This window comes from Globicephala melas, chromosome 5 (genome assembly GCF_963455315.2).
Source record: "Globicephala melas chromosome 5, mGloMel1.2, whole genome shotgun sequence".
Lineage (NCBI taxonomy): Eukaryota > Metazoa > Chordata > Mammalia > Artiodactyla > Delphinidae > Globicephala > Globicephala melas.
Window position 1 is genome coordinate 64,200,898 of NC_083318.1, and position 9,409 is coordinate 64,210,306.

Below are 9,409 nucleotides of genomic sequence, written 5' to 3' on the forward strand. Positions count from 1 at the left end.
GAAGATCTATGAAGAATGGGTGTGTGAACAGGACATGGGAGTCAAAGAATTCCTGGACAGTGTTGTAAGAGCCCAGTGGAGATTGGAGACCATGAATTCATTGTGGTGCCAATCATACCAATTTGCACATTATGCTTTTTTCCAAGTGTTCACAGCAGCACAGGTACACATACGGATAGTATGAACCATCGGATTGATCGAGGCCTGGGATTTTTGCCAGACTGGTGCCAGAGAAGGACAATTGAGCCAGCGAGTTCAAAATAGTAGTCAAAAGTAGTTGATATTATAAACCACAGAGAATTTTATTCAGTAAAATGGGGTAGGACGTGGGGAAGGAGAACGTTTCTCTTAAGTAAAAGCAGTTTGAACAGGAGACAAAACTACCTCTCAAGGTTTGCCAGTAGGTGGAGAGGGAAAAGAATGAGACCCACCCAAGGAGAAAACAGAGGGAGAGTCCTTGAGGGGAAGGGGGAAAGGGATAGAGAAGAAAGACAGGGAGGAAGAGGTAGAGATGGAGAAAGGTAGGGAAGGAGAAAGGGACGAAGAGGGAGAGAGAGTAGGAGACAGACAGACAGACCAGAGACTAAGAGGACATTTGATTTTGTTTGTGATAGTTTTCCATTCTTAGTTCCCTGGCTATGTTTCAAACCCATGGGTTCAAGAGATTCCCCTGTATCCTTACAGTGAATTTGCTTCTTTGGCTGAAGTTTCTATTTCAAAATAGTCTTAACTAAGACAAGAAAATGTAATATAGACTCTTGTACTCTCATAGCGTGTTTTTATTTGTCTTGTTTCTGGGGTTAGGGGTGGGGGTGGGTAATGTATAGCCAAAGTTGATCAGTTTTTCAACCCCTAAAGGACACTTCTGTTGAAGCCATCTAACAGCCCTATTGCATAAGGCTCAGAGTTCTGGCAGCCCCTCTGGGGCTTGGAGTCACCAGCAGGTTTCCCCAAGGGTCCCTGCCTCCTTGCCTCACTGGCCCTGTTCAGGAACAGCCAGGACTTCATGCCTGGTGCTGCTGGGGTAGAAGGTGGCTTTTTTGATCTGCTGAGGATCTGGTCCTAGGAAAAGGGGAATGTGAGTCCTCTGTTCTTGACTGTATCTGAGATCTTTCCCCACTGGTTTCCTATTACGCAGTGAATCAGTTCACTCTTGAGGTAGGTCGACATTGCCCCCACCATCCGTCTCGTCTCTTTCCAGGTGGTACCACTTTGAGATCATGCTATTACTAACCCTTGTGTCCTCCTTCCCAAAGCCATCAGATACAGGTTTACCAAAACATCTACCTCTTGTTTCCTACTTCCTATCTACAATACTAAATACTAACAACGTGGGAGCTCTGAGGTTGCCTGTTTGGGCATTTACTTGATTGATTGATCTTTCTGCAGGCATTTAGTTTTAGTTTCCCACAACAGTAACACGCAAGCAACTCTCATTCTCTTCTCAGTCCTCCTGTCAATTTAACAAGCTGCTCTCAAGGCAGGTTCTATAGTGAATCCTTGGTGTGCAGAAATGACTGCAATGTTATTGATTTAAATTCCATGAAGTGATGTCACAATTTATTTAACCATTCCCTACTTGTTGGACATTTAGATTGCTTTCAATATTTGATTTTATAACTGATTACTATAAAGCATAACTTTATGCCAAGAAGTTTTTCTGTATTTAGGAAAATATGGGATTCCTCCTTAATTTTTCAGTTTTCAATACCACTAGCATGTATTTATGTTGTTTACTACTTAGCCTAGAAGTGTAGAATAATAACATTAACCGCCCTCACCCTACCCTTTTTTTTTTTTCCCTCTGTTTAGTTTTCTTTGAACCTCTGACTAGGTTCAAAGAACTTTCTCCCACATTCTCCTTCTGTAAAATGCCTGCGAATCCCATTTTTCACCCTTTTCATTGCCACTTCCTCCCCATGTAGACCTCCCTCCTAGAGATGTCTGTCCTCAGGCTTGGATCTGTACTGATTTCTTTCCAGACCTATCACACAGTAGTCATCCTTGGACTATCCAGGGTCCTGGATCTGATGACCTACTCCTTCTTGGTTTACTCTCTTATTTTGCTGAAGTGCATCCTCCAATAGCATCCTGACGAGGGATAAAAAGAAGATAAACGTTTTGATACTATGCATGTCTAAATATATCTAAATTAAATGTCATTTTCTAATTCTGAATTTTAAGGACAATGATCCATTGTCTTCTAGCATCCAATGTTGTTGAGAAACTTAATACTATTTTAACTCCCAACCTTTTGTATGTGGTCTTTTTTTTTTTTTTGCGGTACGCGGGCCTCTCACTATTGTGGCCTCTCCCATTGCCGAGCACAGGCTCCGGACGCGCAGGCTCAGCGATCATGACTCACGGGTCTAGCCGCTCCGCGGCATGTGGGATCTTCCCGGACCGGGGCACGAACCTGTATCCCCTGCATCAGCAGGCGGACTCTCAACCACTGCGCCACCAGGGAAGCCCTAATTTTCTTATCTTTTTTACTCCACCCTCATTTTTAATGTCCAAAAGCACCTAATGTTCTCTAATGTTTCTCCCTCCTCCCTTTCATTTCCCTCCCTCTCCCCCTTTCTTTCCTTCCTTCCTGAGAGAATTTCAGTCTTATTTAAGGGATATAAAATCTTATCTCCCTGAGAATGTTAATTTAATGTTAATCTACCGTCTGCATTATCTGTTTCCTCTGAGTTCTTCTTTTCCCCCTCCAGTTTATTTGTTTTGATCTCTGTCTTTACTGTTGGAAACTTTCCTCAAAGATCTGGTGATCCTTGAATGTTTGTTCAGATTTTCAAATGAATCGCTGCAAAGCTGATTGGAAGCTCTGTGTGAGTGGGCAGTTCTTGTCAGCTTGTGGGCTTATTTTTAGATTAAAGAGGTAGTCAGCCAGCTTGTGGGTGTGGGTGTGAATGTGGTCCCCCAAATGTCAGTACGTGTAGGTATTTTCTCTGTAGCAATTTAGTTTATCAAGAGAAAGAGCCTGTAATCTGCGGGGAAGGATAAGCCTGGCCATTGGCACTGTAGCACAGGGTGAGGTAAGGGGACTGAGGAACCTCAGTTCAGTAGGTAGACTTTCATTTTCCTTAAATCCTCACTCCTGCCCTCTTCCTGCCTGTTGCTCCCCAGGAAGCCTCCCCCCAGATAAAGTACTGTGGGAGTGGGGGAGGGGTGGTTGGCTGACTGATGGGAGTGGGGCTTGGAGTGCTAACTGCTTTTTTAGTCTTTTCAGACCCCACTCATCGCTTTCAATGCCCTATTCCTACCACTGCCTTCCAGGGTACTGCAGGCTTCAATCCTTCCCTAGGTAGTCTTGCTTCTTGAGGGTATTTTCCAAGAAAGTTCTGCTAACCATTCCCCCACCTGCTTTTTGTCTTCATATGTTGGGGTCTGGGGGTACGAATATTTCCTAGTTTTATTGAAGATGGGGTTTGTGTTTCTGTTTCTCGTTCTCACTTTTTTGGGGGGTGCTGCACCGTGCGGATCTTAGTTCCCCGACCAGGGATTGAACCCTGGGCCCTTGGCAGTGAAAGTGCGGAGTCCTAACCACTGGACCGCCAGAGAATTCCCTGGAGGAGATTTTCAAAAGAAGAGGTTAGAAATTTCAGTGATCAGCCATCTTAATCCTGGGAATTGTGGAGGTGACTTCCAAGCATTTGCTTTGATCATGACAATCCAGACTTTATTGAAAATAAAAAAACCAAAAATCAAAACCAGCAGTTTTCTGAAAGCAGTTCTTTCTGCACGTACTTGTTCAATGGCAGTGCCAAGCAGTGATATGTCTAGCTATGCCAAAGAAGCCTGAGACCAAAGAGAAAATTAGCAATACTGATCCTATCTTTAAAATTTTGATATTCTGTTTTTTTGAGGCTTTCTGCACCAATTTTTATTTTTAAAAATATTGTATTAAATATTATTTATCTTGATTACTGAGCTTTTGGGGCACCCCTTAAATTTTACCCCCTAGTTGAGTGACTTACTTGCTCTACCTTAATCCTGGCCCTAGAGGGGTATCGCATTCTTCATTAGCTACCCTCACCCCCCGCCCCCCCCCGCCCCCCCCCCCCCCGTAAACCACTACAAATAAACATACAATCTAAGTAAAAGTAGCCTACTTATTGTGCAAACTTACAGCTTCAGGACAAATTTCACAGTCACCCTTCCAATCAGTTTGCCTTTTTAAAGAGTGTGTTATAGGTATTTCTGAGCCCTCTCTTCTGTTCATAGCAAGAGTTGGTCTCTTTCTAGGAAATACTGTATAGGATTGGGTCAAAGCGACTTCCTCCCAGTATATTTGAGATGCCAGAGCTCTATTGATGCATGTTGCAAAAAGGACAGGTGTGGCACTGCCATAATAATGAGTTCCGCAGCTTTTCTTACTAAGATGATGTGACATCAATGGAATCAGAAGCATTTCCCCTAAGTTCTTCTGGTGTTGATTTTTCTCCTACAAACCTTGAGATAAAGTAAAAGAAGTAAAAATTCTTCAAGTATTTCTACACCCACTTATACACACGGGCGGTGTCAGGAAAGGATCCTCCCTTGCTAATTGCAGGATTTTTGGTTGACTAAGTGGGAAATGGAGGAGGCAGGTGTTTGAGCTTCTATGGGGACTATGATACAGTGAGAGTGAATTTTTTTATTCTTTTCAGTTCTTGTTTTACCTAACTGTAGTGATGCAGAGGAGTCTTTTAGACCACTGTGCATTGTCACAGTGAAGATCAGTCATGTTGAAGGCATTCTCAGTCCTTGTGTGTTTATAGGAAATCTTAACTATTTTGGGATGCTCTGTCTATAAGCCATAGAGGCACCATGGCTACATAAAGACACAGTGGTTACCTCACCTTACTTGCCATACCACACCCTTGAGGAAGATCTAGAGGAGTGCTACTCAAAGTCTCAGAGTGTGCACCGTGGACTAGACTTAGTTCCTGAACTAGTATTACCTGTCTGTGTCCAGATAATCATGGAAATTGAGAACAATCATTTAGAAACTTTTATAGCAATTTGACAGAATAATTTATGTTTGTTACATTTAATAATAAAAATGTCAGCTTGCATTTTTGAGGTCTTTCTTCTTTTTAAAGTCACTTTCTAGTAATTAATTTTTATTGTATTTTACAAAAGTATTTGCTGGCGATGGATTGGAAAGAAAAAACTTGGCTTTCATCACAGGTAAACAGAAAAATCTGGATCTGGAGAGCATTTTTTTTTTTTTTTTTTGGCCACACTGCGTGGCTTGCAGGATCTTATTTCCCTGACCAGAGATTGAACCCGGGCCACTACAGTGAAAGCGCCAAGTCCTAACCACTGGACCCCCAGGGAATTCCCTGGAGAGCATTCTTGGTATTTAAGAAAGTGTTAAAGTTTTCATGATATTGGACTTGGCAATGAGTGGTCTCTTGGATATGACATCAAAAGCAAAGGCAACAAAGGCAAAAATAGAAAAATGGGACTACTTCAAACTAAAACTTTTGTGCATTAAAGAGCACAGTCAATGGAGTAAAAAGATAACCTTCTAAATGGAGATAATATTTGTAACTCATATATCTGACAAGGGGTTAATATCCAGAATATATTTAAAAACTCCTACAACTTAACAATAAAAAATCAAATAACTTGATTAAAAAATGAGCAGAGGGGGCTTCCCTGGTGGCGCAGTGGTTGAGAGTCCGCCTGCCGATGCAGGGGACACGGGTTCGTGCCCTGGTCAGGGAAGATCCCACATGCCGTGGAGCGGCTGGGCCCGTGAGCCATGGCCGCTGAGCCTGCGCGTCCGGAGCCTGTGCTCCGCAACAGGAGAGGCCACAACAGTGAGAGGCTCCAGTACCGAAAAAAAAAAAAAAAAAAGCAGAGGATTTGAATAGATATTTCTCCAAAGGTGATATACAAATAAGTGACACACATATGAAAAGATTCTCAACATCTCTAGTAATCAGGAAAGTACATATCAAAAGCACAATGAGATATCACCTCACACCCATTAGGATGGCCACTATCAGAAAAACAGAAAATAGGAATTCCAAATCAGCGGCACTATTGTTCATTTTCAACGGCAATGTATGATGGTTCCAATTTCTCTGCATCTTTGCCAACACGTATTATTGTCCATCTTTTTAATTATAGCCATTTCAGTGGATGTGAAGATTACTGATTTTTAAGCTAATCAGAATAATATGTGCAAATATGACCAACTCACTCCCATTCAATGGTCCTAATTTGTTTTTCAGAATAAATTCCAGAAGTGTAATATAACATAAGAAGCCTTCCATGTTGCTATCCCTACCTCCCTATCTCTAGTCTCACCATCTGCCACTTCCCTTTCCTGCACTTTATACTCTAGGGATACGAATTGTGTGAAGTTTTCTGCATGCGCTTTGCTACCTCTAACCTCTGAAACTTTGTTTCTGCTTTTCTGTCTGCCTAGATTTTCCCACCTTTTTGCCTAATTTTTACTCACGCTTTAATACTACCCAGGCAATCATTTCTCATGGAGCTCTTCTCTAAATCCCCAGGTGTTATTATCATTTTTTCTACTAGGTATTAGCTTATGGATGTAACAACCCTATGAGGCAGGAACTCTTATCCTAATTTTATGCATAAGGAAAATGACCCTTAGAGACAGTGAGAGATAGAGATATTAGTAACTTGCCAAAAAGTCACACCGTAAGGGAGTGAAGATTGAATTAAATGCCATTCCTCTGTGCTCTCATAGCAGCCTCTGCACACATGGGTTCGTTTGTTTGTTATTTTATTTTTAATCTTTTGGCTGTGTTGGGTGTTCGTTGCTGCGCACGGGCTTTCTCTAGTTGCGGCAAGCGGGGGCTGCTCTTCGTTGCGGTGCGTGGGCTTCTCATTGCGGTGGCTTCTCTTGTTGCGGAGCACGGGCTCTAGGCGTGCAGGCTTCAGTAGTTGTGGTACACGGGCTTAGTTGCTCCGCGGCATGTGGGATCTTCCCGGACCAGGGTTTGAACCCATGTCCCCTGCATTGGCAGGCGGATTCTTGACCACTGCACCACCAGGGAAGTCCCACACATGGGTTCTTTATCTCATTACATATTTATTATCTCCTTATATCTCCCAATTCAATCATGCACTCATTTACCTATTCATTCTCCAAGTATTTATTTATAGTTTACCATATGTCAGGCACCGTGGCAGGTGCTAAGGACACGATGTTGACAAGACAGATCCTATATGGGACCTCATTGAACTTAAGAGTCTATAGGGGTGTACAGATGATGCAACTAATGGATATTTGCTATGGTAGCAAGTAGCAGAGGGACCTAATCAGTAGTTAAAGAAGCCTGGAAAAAATGATCTTGAAGCTGATAAGGATAAGGATGACTGGGGAAAATCTTTAAGGATGACTGAGGATTAGTGAGGTAAACATCTTAAGATGTTTGGCTTGAGGGTGACATGTAGCATGTCATATTATATAAGTTATCTCTTTTTTAAGCCCCAACGTCTAGTGGCTTAAGAAACAAATATTTGCTTTTTTAGCATCATCTGCTCATGGTGCCACCTTCTGCTCCCACCCCTGCCCCCCACCCTGGCTGCCACCCTGATTCACTACCTGTGCAGCTCCGGCCACCTGGCTCCCTGTGCTAGCCACCGATATTTGGAGTTCTTACAGTAACACAGACATTGACAAGAAAGAGCAGTCTGAACTTGATCAAGGTTTGGTTGATGTTGAAGAAGTAGAAGAAGAAGAAACTGGTGAAGAATCAAAAATCAAAGCAGGTCAGCTGACTGTTCAGATGTTGCAAAATCCTCAGATTCTTGCAACCCTTCAAGAAAGATCTGATGGTCTGGTAGAAACACCAACAGGATACATTGAAAGCTTGCCTAGGGTAGTTAAAAGACAAGTGAACGCTCTGAAAATCCTTCAAGTTAAATGTGCATAGATAGAAGCCAAATTCTATGAGGAAGTTCATGACCTTGAAGGAAAATATACTGTTCTCTATCAGCCTCTATTTGATAAGTGATTTGAGATCACTTATGAACCTACATAAGAAGAATGTGAATGGAAACCAGATGAGGAAAATGAAATTTTGGAAGAACTGAAAGAAAAGGCCAAGATTGAAGATGAGAAAAAAGATAAAGAAAAAGCAGACCCCAAGGGAATTCCTGAATTTTGGTTGACCATTTTTAAGAATGTTGACTTGCTCAGTGATATGTTTCAGGAACATGATAAACATATTCTGAAGCACTTGAAAGATATGAAAGTGAAGTCCTTAGATGCAGACCGGCCTAAGAGTTTTGTCTTAGAGTTTCACTTTGAACCCAGTGAATATTTTACAAGTGAACTGTTGACAAAGACACATAGTATAAGTCAGAACCAGATGATTCTGTTCCTTTTTCTTTTGAAGGACCAGAAATTAAGGCTTGTACAAGGTCCACATAGATTGGAAAAAAGGAAAGAATTGTCACTTTGAAAATCATTAAGAAGCAGAAACAAGGGACTTGGGGCAGTTTGTACTGTGACCAAAACAGTTTCTAATACTCTTTAATATTTTTGCACCTCCTGAAGGTCCTGAGAGTGGAGATCTGGTTGCTGCTGCTGAAGCTATCCTTGCTGCAGACCTTGGAAGTCATCACTTTTTACATGAATGTATAATCCCAAGATCAGTGTATACTTTACTGGAGAAGTTACTAAAGAAGATGATGATGATTATGATGAAGAAGGTTAAGAAGAGGATGAGAAAGGGGAAGAAGAAGGAGATGAGGAAAATGATCCAGACTATGACTCAAAGAAGGATCAAAACCCAACAGAGAGAAAGCAGCCGTGAAGCAGGATGTATGTGGCCTTGAGGGTAACTTGCACTGATCTAACTTCAGCTTCCTTGGAAAGGAGGAATTTACATAACTTGAAAAGCCTATTTCAAGTTTTTTGTTGTTGTTTGTTTGCTTGTTTTTGTAGCTTAAAATAAAAATATCAAATTAAAAAAAATGATCTCACAGTTTCTGTGGACAGGAATTTTTTTTTCTTTTTCTTTACTTTCTTTTTTTTTTTTTAATTTTTGGCCGCACCGTGCAGCATGCAGGATCTTAGTTCCCTGACCAGGGAAGAGTGGAAGTGCAGAGTCTTAACCACTGGACCAACAGGAAAGGCCCTGTAGTCAGGAATTTGGAAGTGACTTAATTGTGTAGTTGTGGCTCAGGGTCTCTCATGAGGTTACCATCAAGATATTGGCTGGGGCTGCAGTCATCTGGATGCTTAATAAATCTGGCTGGAGGATCTGCTTCCAAAATGGCTCATTCTCATGGTTGTTGGCAGGAGGCCTCAGTTCCCTACTGAAACCGTGCACCTCAGATTGGGACTTGAACCCACATGCCAGGACTTCACCCCGGCCAAAACCCAAGAGGCTGGGACTCGAACATGGCCAAAACCCAAGGTCTTCTAACT

The 9,409-nt window shown here is 42.0% G+C and overlaps 1 pseudogene; it reads left to right on the forward strand.

Annotated features, from left to right (window-relative positions):
* The first annotated feature begins 7,622 nt into the window (after positions 1 to 7,622).
* Positions 7,623 to 8,792, forward strand: LOC115865918 (nucleosome assembly protein 1-like 1 pseudogene; annotated as a pseudogene).
* Positions 8,793 to 9,409: the final 617 nt, after the last annotated feature.